Consider the following 12,512-nt stretch of genomic DNA (forward strand, 5'->3'; position numbering starts at 1 on the left):
CTTGAATGGATATCATGCAGACCCTACAAGAACACAGAGGTCAGCCCAGGCTAATATAACCTATGAAGCTCTCATTCCTCATAGATGGAGAAAACAAGATATTCAATGACAAAAAGAATTCAACAATACCTACACACAAATCCAGCATTACAGAAGACAATGGAAGGGAAAAATCAACCAAAAAAATAGCTTCTTTCAAGAAAACAAAGGAAAAAATTAACCTTACTACAGTAAAACAAAAAGCAACCAAGCACACAACCTTATGACCACATCCAACATCAAAATCAAGAGATCTAACAGCCACTGGTCATTAATCTCTCTCAACATCAATGGACTCAACTCTCCAATAAAAAGACAAAGATTAACAGAATGGATACATAAACTAAACAAAGTAATCTGTTGCATACAAGAAACACACCTAAGACACAAAGATAGACATTACTTGAGGGTAAAGGCTTGGAAGACGATTTTCCAAGCAAATGGACACAAGAAGCAAGCAGGAGTAGCCATTCTAATAGCTGATAAAATAGACTTTCAACCAAAATTAATAAAAAGAGATGGGGAAGGACACTTCATACGCATCAAGGGAAAATTCCACCAGGAAGACATCACAATCCTGAACATCTATGCCCCAAATACAGGGGCACACACATTTGTGAAAGATACATTGATAAAATTTAAAGCACATATAGATCCCCACACATTAATAGTGGGAGACTTCAACACCCCACTCTCAACAAAGGACTGGTCAACAAAACAGAAATTAAACAAAGAAACAATGTCTCTGACAGAGGTCATGAATAAAATAGACCTAACAGATATTTACAGAACTTTACACCCAAACACAAATACCTTCTTCTCAGCACCTCATGGAACCTTCTCGAAAATAGACCATATAGTGGGTATAGTAGGTAACAAAGCAATCCTCAACCCATACAAGAAGATTGAAATAATCCCTTGAATCTTGTCTGATCACCATGGAATAATGCTGGACCTCAACAATAACAGAAATAGCAAAAAGCCTACACACCCATGGAAACTGAACAACTTGTTACTAAATGACAGCTGGGTCAGGGAAGAAATAAAGAAAGAAAGTAAAGTCTTTCTAGAAATCAATGAAAATGAAGACACAACATACCCAAACTTATGGGACACAATGAAAGCAGTGCTAAGAGGAAAGTTCATAGCACTAAGTGCCTTCAAGAAGAAAATTGAGACAGCTCATTCAAGCACCTTAATGGCTCACTTAAAAACCCTAGAAAAAGAAGAAACAGACACACCAAGAAGGAGTAGATGGCTGGAAATAATCAAACTCAGAGCTGAAATCAATCAATTGGAAACAAATAAAACAATTCAAAGAATCAATGAAACCAAGAGCTGGTTCTTTGAGAAAATCAACAAGATCGACAAACCCTTAGCCAAGCTAACTAAAAGGCAGAGAGACACCACCCAAATCAACAAAATCAGAAATGAAAAGGGGGATATAACTACAGACACTGAGGAAATGCAAACAATCATTAGGACTTACTTCAAAAATCTATATGCCACAAAATTTGACAATCTAAATGAAATGGAAAATTTTCTTGATTGATTTGACTTACCAAAGCTGAATCGGGACCAGGTAAATCATCTAAATAAACCTATGTCCCCCAAAGAAATAGAAGCAGTCATCAAAAGTCTCCCATCCAAAAAGAGCCCAGGACCAGATGGCTTCAGCACAGAATTCTACCAGACCTTCAAAGAAGAGCTAATACCAATTCTCTTCAAACTCTTCCACAAAATCGAAACAGAAGGAACATTACCAAACTCCTTCTATGAAGCCACAGTCACCTTGGTACCTAAACCTCACAAAGACTCAGCAAAGAAAGAGAATTTCAGGCCTATCTCCCTTATGAACATTGATGCAAAATACTTAATAAAATACTTGCAAACCGAATCCAAGAACACATCAAAGATATTATCCACTATGACCAAGTAGGCTTCATCCCAGGTATGCAGGGGTGGTTCAATATATGGAAATCCATCAATGTGATCCACCATATTAACAAACTGAAAAAAAAACACATGATAATCTCTGTAGATGCTGAAAAAGCATTTGACAAAATCCAACATCCATTCATGTTTAAAGTATTGGAGAGGTCAGGGATACAAGGCACATATCTAAATATAGTAAAGGCGATATACAGCAAGTGTATAGCCAACATCAATCTGAACAGAGAGAAACTTAAAGCAATCCCACTAAAATCAGGCACAAGACAAGGCTGCCCACTCTCTCCATATCTCTTCAACATAGTGCTGGAAGTCCTTGCTAGAGCAATAAGACAGTTGAAGGAGATCAAGGTGATACAAATTGGAAAGGAAGAAGTCAAATTATCACTATTTGCAGATGATATGATAGTATACGTGAGTGACCCCAAAAACTCTACCAGGGAACTCCTACAGCTGATAAACACCTTCAGCAAAGTGGCCAGATACAAAATTAACTCAAAAAAATCAGTAGCCCTCCTGTATACAAAAGACAAAAGGGCTGAGAAAGAAATTAGGGAAACAACACTCTTCTCAATAGCCACAAATGACATAAGGTACCTCGGAGTAACCCTAACCAAGGAAGTCAAAGACTTGTATGAAAAAAGTTTCCAATCTCTGAAAAAGAATTAGAAGAAGATATGAGAAGATGGAAAGATCTTCCATGCTCATGGCTTGGAAAGATTAACATAGTAAAAATGGCCATGTTACCAAAAGCAATCTACAGATTCGATGCAATGCCCATCAAATTACCAACACAATTCTTTACAGACCTGGAAAGAAAAATTCTCAACTTCATCTGGAATAACAAGAAACCCAGAATTGCTAACACAATCCTCTACAATAAAAGATCTTCTGGAGGTATCGCCATCCCTGATCTTAAGCTGTACTATAGAGCAACAGTTTTAAAAACTGCATGGTACTGGCATAGAAACAGAATGCTGGATCAATGGAATCGAACAGAGGACCCAGAATTAAACCCACACACTTATGGACATCTGATCTTTGACCAAGAAGCCAAAACCATTCAAAGGAAAAAAGATAGCATCTTCAACAAATGGTGCTGTTCCAACTGGATGTCTACATGTAGAAAAATGAAAATAGATCCATACTTATCACCCTGCACAAAACTGAAGTCCAAGTGGATCAAAGACCTCAACATGAAACCAGACACATTAAATCGGCTTGAAAAAAAAGTGGGAAATACCCTAGAACTCATTGGTACAGGAGAAAACTTCCTGAACAGAACACCAACAGCACAGACTCTAAGAGCAACAATCAATAAATGGGACCGCATGAAACTGAAGAGCTTCTGCAAAGCAAAGGATACCATCATCAAAACAAAGCAACCACCTACAGATTTGGAAAGAATCTTCACAAACCCTTTATCTGACAGAGGACTCATATCCAGTATATATAAAGAACTAAAGAAGCTGAAAAGCAGCAAACCAAATAATCCACTTAAAAAATGGGGAACAGAGCTAAACAGAGAATTCTCTGTAGAGGAATATCGAATGGCAGAGAAGCACTTAAAGAAATGCTCAACCTCACTAGCCATTAGGGAAATGCAAATCAAAACAACCCTGAGATTTCACCTTACACCCATGAGAATGGCCAAGATCAAATTGACAACACATGCTAGAGAGGTTGTCATGCTAGTAAATCAAAACAACCCTGAGATTTCACCTTACACCCATGAGAATGGCCAAGATCAAAAACTCAATTGACAACACATGCTAGAAGGGTTCCCCTTTCTCCATTGCTGCTGGGAATGTAAACTTGTACAACCACCATGGAAATCAATCTGGCGCTTTCTCAGACAACTAGGAATAGCGCTTCCTCAAGATCCAGCCATTCCACTCCTGGGCATATATCCAAAAGATGCTCAAGTACACACAAAGGACATTTGCTCAACCATGTTTGTAGCAGCTTTATTTGTAATAGCCAAAAGCTGGAAACAACCCAGATGCCCCTCAACTGAAGAATGGATGCAGAAATTGTGGTACATCTACACAGTGGAATATTACTCAGCAATGAAAAATAAGGAAATCATCAAATTTGCAGGTAAATGGTGGGATCTGGAAAGGATCATCCTGAGAGAGTTGTTCCAGAAGCAAAAAGACACACATGGTATATACTCACTCATATAGACATACAAAATAGGACAAACCCACTAAAACCTGTACATCTAAAGAAACCAAGGAAGAGAGAGGACCCTAACTAAAATGTCCAAAACCCATCCGGAAAGGCAAAGAGGAGGGACATCAGAAGGAGAAGAAAACAGGAAACAACCTAGGAACCTACCATAGAGGGCCTCTGAAAGCCTCTACCCTACAGACTATCAAAGCAGATGCTGAGCCTATTGGGCAACTGTTGGGCAGATTGAAGGGAATTTTAGGTAAGAACTGGGAAATTGTAAGAGCTGGAGAGGACAGGGTCTCCACAAGGAGAGCAACAGAACCAGAAAATTTGAACATAAGGAACTTCCCAGAGACTCATACTCCAACCAAGGACTATTCATAGAGATAACCTAGAACCTCTGCACAGATGTAGCCCAGGGCAGTTCAGAGTCCAATTGGGTTACATAGTAATGTGAAGAGGGACTGCATCTGACATAATCTGATTGGCCTGCTCTTTGATCACCTCCCCCTGGGGGGAGCAGCCTTACCAGGCCATAGTAGAGGACAATGTAGCCACTTTGATGTGAACTGATAGACTAAGATCAGAAAGGAGAGGAGAACCTCCCCTATCAGTGGACTTGGGGAGTGGCATGAATCCAGAGGGAGGAGGTAGGGTAGGATTGGGAGGGGAGAGAGGGGCTTATGGGGGGATGCAGAATGAATAAAGTGTAATTGATGAAAAATTAAAAGAAAAGAAAGCGATCTCCATAAACACGAGAGACCTACAGAACACTAAGTAGACTAGACCAGAAAAGAAATTCTTCATGTCACATCATAGTCAAAACACTGAACCTTCAGAACAAAGAAAAAAATTCTAAAAGCAGCAAGGGAAAAAGGCCAAGTAACCTATGAAGGTAGACCTATCAGAATCACACCAGATTTCTCAACAGAAACTATGAAAGCCAGAAGGGCCTGGACAGAAATCATACAGTCCTTAAGGGACCACAGATTCCAACCCAGACTACTATACCCAGCAAAACTTTCAATCAACATAGACAGAAAATTCAAAATATTCTATGACAAAACCAAATTTAAACAATATCTACATAGTAACCCAGCTCTACAGAGGTTACTAGAAGGGAAATTCCAAACCAAAGAAAACAACTACATCTAAGGAAAAAGAGGAAACAGATAACTACACAACAAAAAAAATCAAAAGAATACAAGCGATGAAACTTGGTGACACCACCAACCCCACATCAAAAGTAAGTAACAATTGTTGGTCACTAATATCTATCAACATCAATGGACTCAACTCCCCAATAAAAAGACACAGACTAACAGAATGGTTGCGGAAACAGGAGCCAACGTTCTGTTGCATCCAAGAAACACGCCTATGCAACAAAGATAAACACTACCTCAGAATAAAAGGCTGGAAAAATGTTTTTCAAGCAAATGGTTTCAGAAAACAAGCTGGAGTAGCCATCCTAATATCTAATAAAATAGACTTTCAACCCAAGTTAATAAAAAAATATAAGAAGGGCCACTATATTCTCATCAAAGGAAAAATCCAACAAGAGGACATCACAATTTTGAATATGTATGCCCCAAATATAAGAGCACCTACATTCGTAAATGAAACAATATTAAAGCTTAAATCACATATTGATCCTGATACCTTAATAGTCAGAGACTTCAACACTCCACTCTCACCAAGGGACAGATCAACTAGACAGAAAACAAAAAGAGAAATAAAAACACAGAGTCCCTAAATCAAAAGGACCTAATAGATGTCTACAGATCTTTTCATCCAAACTCAAAAGAGTATATCTTCTTTTCAGCACTTCATGGAACCTTCTCCAAAATAGACCATATAGTTGGTCATAAAGCAAGCCTCAACAGATACAAAAAGAATGAAATAACCCTTGTATTCTATCTGACCACCATGGACTAAAGCTGGACCTCAAGAAAAACAGAAATAAAAAAAAGCCGACATGCACATGAACAACTTGTTACACAATGACAGCTGGGTTAAGGAAGAAATAAAGAAAGAAATTAAAGACTTCCTAGAATTCAATGAAAAGAAAGGCACAACATACCCAAATTTATGGGACACATTGAAAGCTGTGCTCAGAGGAAAAGTTATAGCACTCAGTGCCTGCAAGAAAAAAAATCGTAACATCACATACAAACAACTTTATGATCCAACTGAAAACCCTAGAAAAAAAAAGAAGCAGATACACCCAAGAGGAGCAGATGGCTGGAAATAATCAAACTCAGGCAGAAATAAATCAATTAGAAACAAATAAAACTATTCAAAGAATCAATGAAACAAAAAGCTGGTTCTTTGAGAAAATCAACAAGATAGGCAAACCCTTAGCCAAACTAACTAAAAAGCAGAGAGAATCTATCCAAATCAGCTAAATCAGAAATGAAAAGGGTGACATAACTACAGACACTGAGGACATTCAAATAATCATTAGGTCATACTATAAAAGCCTATATGCGACAAAATTTGAAAACCTAAATGAAATGGAGAATTTTCTTGATAGACTCCATCTTCTAACATTAAATCAAGATAAGATAGAAAGACTGAATATCCCTATATCCCCCAAGGAAATTGAAGCAGTCATTCAGAATCACCCCTCTAATAAAAGACCTGAGCCAGATGGTTTCAGCACAGAATTCTACCAGACCTTCAAAGAAGTGCTAACACCAATTCTCCTCAAACTATTCCAATACATAGAAACATAAGGTACATTACCAAACTCATCGTATGAAGCAAAAGTCACCCTGATACCTAAACCACACAAAGACCCAACAAAAAAAGAAAACTTCAGACCTATCTCTCTTATGAATATTGATGCAAAAATACTCAAATACTTGCAAACCAAATCCAAGACACATAAAAGATATCATCCACCATAACCAAGTAGGCTTCATTCCAGGCATGGAAGGGTGGTTCAACATATGAAAATCCATCAATGTAATCCACCACATAAACAAACTGAAGGAGAAAAAACACATGATCATCTCCTTACATGCTGAAAAAGCATTTGACAAAGTCCAACCCCCATTCATGTTTAAAGTCTTGGGGAGATCAGGAATACAAGGCACATATCTAAACATAGTAAAGGCAATACACAGCAAGCCTATAGCCAACATCAAACTGAATGGAGAGAAACTTAAATCAATCCCACTGAAATCAGGGACAAGACAAGGCTGCCCACTCTCTCCATACCTCTTTAACATAGTACTTGAAATCCTAGCCAGAGCAATAAGAAAACTAAAGGAGATAAAGGGGATACAAATCAGAAAGGAAGAGGTCAAAGTGTCACTGTTTGCAGACAATATGATGGTATAGATGAGCGACCCCAAAAATTCAACCACTGAACTCCTCCAGCTGATAAACATATTCAGCAAAGTGGCAGGATACAAAATCAACTCAAAAAAATCAGAAGCCCTCCTGTATACCAAAGAAAAAAGGGACAAGAAAAAAATCAGGGAAACAACACCCTTCACAATAGCCACTAATAACATAAAGTACCTTGGGGTGATACTAACCAAGCAACTGAAAGACCTTTTTGAGAAAAACTTCAAGTCTCTGAAGAAAGAAATTTAAGAAGATCTCAGAAGTTGGAAAGATTTCCCGTGGTCATGGATTGGTAGAATTAACATTATGAAAATGCCCATCCTGCCAAAAGCAATATATAGATTCAATGCAATTCCCATCAAAATACCAACTCAATTCTTTACAGACCTTGAAAAAGAGATTCTCAGCTTCATATGAAAAAAAAAATCTCCAAAACAATCCTGTACAACAACATATCATCTGGAGTTATCTCCATCCCCGATCTCAAGTTGTACTACCCAGCAATAGTAATAAAAAATGCATGGTATTGGCATAAAAACAGAAAGGAGGATCAATGGAACTGCATAGAAGACCCAGAAATAAACCCACACACCTATGAATACTCGATTTTTGACAAAGAAGCCAAAACCATTCAATGGAAGACAGCATCTTCAACAAATGGTGCTGGTCTAACTGGATGTCTACATGCAGAAAAATGAAAATAGATCCATATTTATCACCCTGCACAAAAACTAAAGTTGAAGTGGATCAAGGACCTCAAGATAAAACCAGATACTCTAAATTTAGAAGAAAATGTGGGGAACATCCTAGAAATTCATTAGCACAGGAGACAACTTCCTGAACAGAACACCAACAACACAGGCTCTAAGAGCAACAATCAATAAATGGGACCTAATGAAACTGAAAGGCTTCTGTAAACCAAAGGACACATCAAAATGAAACGACTGCCTACAGATTGGGAAAGAATCTTCACTAACCCTTTATCTGACAGAGGACTCATATCCAGTATATATAAAGAACTAAAGAAGCTGAAAAGCAGCAAACCAAGTAATCCAATTAAAAATTGGAGAACAGAGCTAAACAGAGAATTCTCTGTAGAGGAATATAGAATGGTGGAGAAACACTTAAAGGAATGCTCACCCTCATTAACCATTAGGGAAATGCAAATCAAAAAGACCCTGAGATTTCACCTTACACCCAAAATAATGGCCAAGATAAAAATCTCAAGTGACAACACATGCTGGAGAGGTTGTTGAGAAAGGGGACCTCTCCTCCTCTACTGGTGAGACTGGTACATCCACTCTGGAAATCTATCTGGTACTTTCTAAGACAATTCGGAATAGTGCTTTCTCAAGACCCAGCTATACCATTGCTAGGTATATACCCAAAGTTTGCTCAAGTACACAAAAGGGATAGTTGCTCAACCATGTTTATAGCAGCTTTATTTGCAATAGCCAGAACCTGGAAACAACCCAGATGTCCATCAACAGAGGAATAGGTACAAAAATTGTGGTATTTTCTCACAATGGAATACTACTCAGCAATCAAAAAGGAGGAAATCATGAAATTTGCAGGCAAATGGTGGGATCAAGAAAAGATCATTCTGAGTGAAATATCCCAGAAGAAGAAAGATAAACATGGTACATACTCACTTATATAGACCTATAAGATATGATAAACATAATGAATTCTGTACACCTAAAGAAGATAATCAAGAGAGTGGACATGAGATGATCAATCCTCGTTTAGAAAGACAGATGGGATGTGCATTGAACGTATGAAAGGAGTCTACTGAGGGCATCTGAATGTCTCTAACTAGCAGTGTTTCAAAGCAGATACAAAGACTCATGACCAAACCTTGGGCAGAGTACAGGGAATCATATGAAAGAAGGGGAGTTAGTATGATGGGAAAAGGATAGGAGCTCCACAAGGACCAAATATATCTGAGCATAGGGTCTTTTCTGAGATTGACATTCAACCAAGGACCATGTATGGATATAACCTAGATCTTCTGCTCAGATGTAGCCTGTGGTAGCTCAGTAACCAGTTGGTTTCCCATAGTGAGGGGAACGAGGACTATTTCTAACAGGAACTCAATGACTGGCTCTTTGACCTCTCCACCTCCCAAGAGAGGAGCAGTCCTGTTAGGCCACAGAGGAGGGCTTTGCAGCCAGTCCTGAAGATACCTGATAAAACAGGATCTGATGAATTGGGAGGAGGTCCCCCCATTAGTGGGCTTTGAAAGGGCCACTGTGGAGAAGAGGGAGGGAGGGTCGGATTGGCAGGAATGAGGGAGTGGGATAAGCCTGGGATACAGAGTTAATAAAATGTAACTGATAAGAAAAAATAAAATTAAAAAAAGACACAAAATTTTTAGTGTGATACATGGGTAGGAATTTGAACCTCTGTGTAATTGTAAAAGAGTGTAAATATATTATATAATACTACATACTCAATAAAAATAACAGGTTCACAACTTTTACAATGAATTTAACATTGAACAATGATTCCCTCAAAGGAGGACAGAGTTTTGACATTGAACAGCAAACTTTCCATGAACTCATTATGGAGCAGAAAATCCTGGGCATGAACTAGTTGTTACCCTGCTACCTCAGACACAATAAGCTCAGGTACCACCTCTGAACAAGTAGTCCTGGCACTAACTATACTCTTAGAGAGTTTTTCTTGAGGACACAGACCTTATTGTGTCCTAGGCATATAACTTGGCCCAAATTCTCTGTCTAGAATGCTCAGTTTTAACTGTAACCCCTAGGATCAGGAGGGTTCCTCACTCACCACTATACAGACACAGGTGCTGATCCAGACAGGTTAGCCAAGGAAAGCGTAAATGTGTAAATGTGTGGAATCTGAAGAAAGGGATGAAATAAAGGCTTGTTGGGTTTCACAATAAAATGTCACATATGCACAGGGTCAGAGATACTGGACACTGAGGAAAGTTTGTTTACTCGTCTCCATGGAAACCTCATAATTCTCTTAGCTGTTGATTGGCTGAGAGACAGAATGATGCCATGCAACATGGAGAAGCCAGTGAGAGTTTCAGAAGCCAGTTATTAAAAGGACAAAATGGAGAATACACTTGAAAGAAAGACTGAGCAGCCCTACATGCTTCAATCTACACAGCTAAAAGCACAAAACCCAGAGTTCTTGTGTCCAAGACTTTTAGTTCAGGAAAAGTGTCATGTGTTTCTTTCTATTGTCATTAATGTTCACAGATTCAATTAATAATAGTTAAATGCACAGATATGTCCTCAGTCGGTGAATTACTTACTGTGAAAATCCTCCCTGACCAAGGCAAATCTTTGAACAAAAAGCATGTAATTGGGACCTTGCTCATATTTTTACAAAGACCATCCAGGATGTCATGTCAATATCTAGTCAACTTTTTGTAGTCCTTCAGCAGAACTGTGAGCTTTTCTTACCACATGCAGCAGGCAGATAGATATAGAAAGAAGTAGAGAAAGAGATTCAGAATTTGAGAGACTGAGATGACAGAAACAAAGATATAAAGTGATAGAGACTGAGACATAGAGACTCCATTCTCTCTGGTCACATTTATTGGAATATCAATCTCAAAGTCCCCCCACCTTCAATAATATAACTCAAAAGGAATTATATTATCTAACAAGGTCATACCTTATAACCCTTGTCTGATATTTGCTTACTGGGGACTAAATACCTAAATAGATGAGACTGACATTGCAATTTAAAACACCAGGAAGTGGGAAAAGATGGAAGGGTTTCCAGGCTAAATAACGTAGTTATCAAGATAGATTTTTATTCAGTACAATGATTAAAGGCCCTGCAACTTCCAAGAAATAAATAACAGGATTGACAATCTCATTTGGGGAAAATGTGGAATATTTCCTTAAAGGAATATTATTCAGCTAAGAAAATGACATCATTGTATTTTCTGGCAAATAGATGAAAACAGGAAAAATAATTCTGGGTGAAGTAACTAAAATGCAGAACAACAAATATGGTATGATATGGTATGTATTTACTTATTAGGAGGTTTCCTAATAGTGGTGTATAAAGTTCCAATAGACAATATATTGTAACCAAACCAGTATTCCACTAGGAGGAGTGGGCAGCAGTTAACTGAGTTGTTGGGCCAGAGCATTCTATGAAATTTTTCAAGCAACCAAGGCTGTTGTTACTTAAACATATTGATCTCTGCTTTCAAGTGATAGATCAGTGCCATATTCTTGGATCCACAGCTATCTGATGGCATACACAGACCCACAGTACAATATTGTGTAGATAGAGACCTTAAAACACCAAGCTCTACTTGGGATTTCCCTGTGAAATTCTCCCTCCTGTCAGAGCTCTGGGAAGCCTGCAGGAGTGGAGTCACTAAGACTGTCATAAGTAGAGGGAAATGAGTACACAAGGAGAACAATGCCCTGAGAATCAGGCCGCAGAGGAAGATACTGCAACCAGCCTTGATGAGTCCTGATAAGTTAGGGTCAGATAGAAGGGAGAGGAGAAATTCCCCTATCAAGGAACTAGAGAAAGGATAGGGTTAGATGAAGGAGGTGAGTGGGATTGAAAGGAGAAGAGGGAGGGGGCAGTACAAGGGATACACACAGAACAAAGCATAATAAAGAAATACACAAGAGAAACTGTGATCAAGGGGATGGAGTATAGACCGCTTCAAGACTGATGACTTAGTCTTGTAGGTGGTTGCTGGGTGCAGCAAAGGATGAACTCAGTTTTCTTTGAGGGACTTGGACTGAGACTCTGATAATGCTCCAAGGAGTCTATGAACAACAACAAAAAAATTTAGTGTGACACTTGGTTTTGAATTTGAACCTGGGAACAACAGAAAACGAGTATATTGGATAGTATATAATTTTCCCACATAATCAGTGAAAATAATATATTGACAACTTATACAATGAGTATAAAAATGGAGAAACAATTCTGCTGAACAATCAGTCCTGACACTAACACTACATGAAGAGGGATTATCT

Source organism: Meriones unguiculatus (assembly GCF_030254825.1).
Source record: "Meriones unguiculatus strain TT.TT164.6M chromosome Y unlocalized genomic scaffold, Bangor_MerUng_6.1 ChrY_unordered_Scaffold_25, whole genome shotgun sequence".
Taxonomy (NCBI): Eukaryota; Metazoa; Chordata; class Mammalia; order Rodentia; family Muridae; genus Meriones; species Meriones unguiculatus.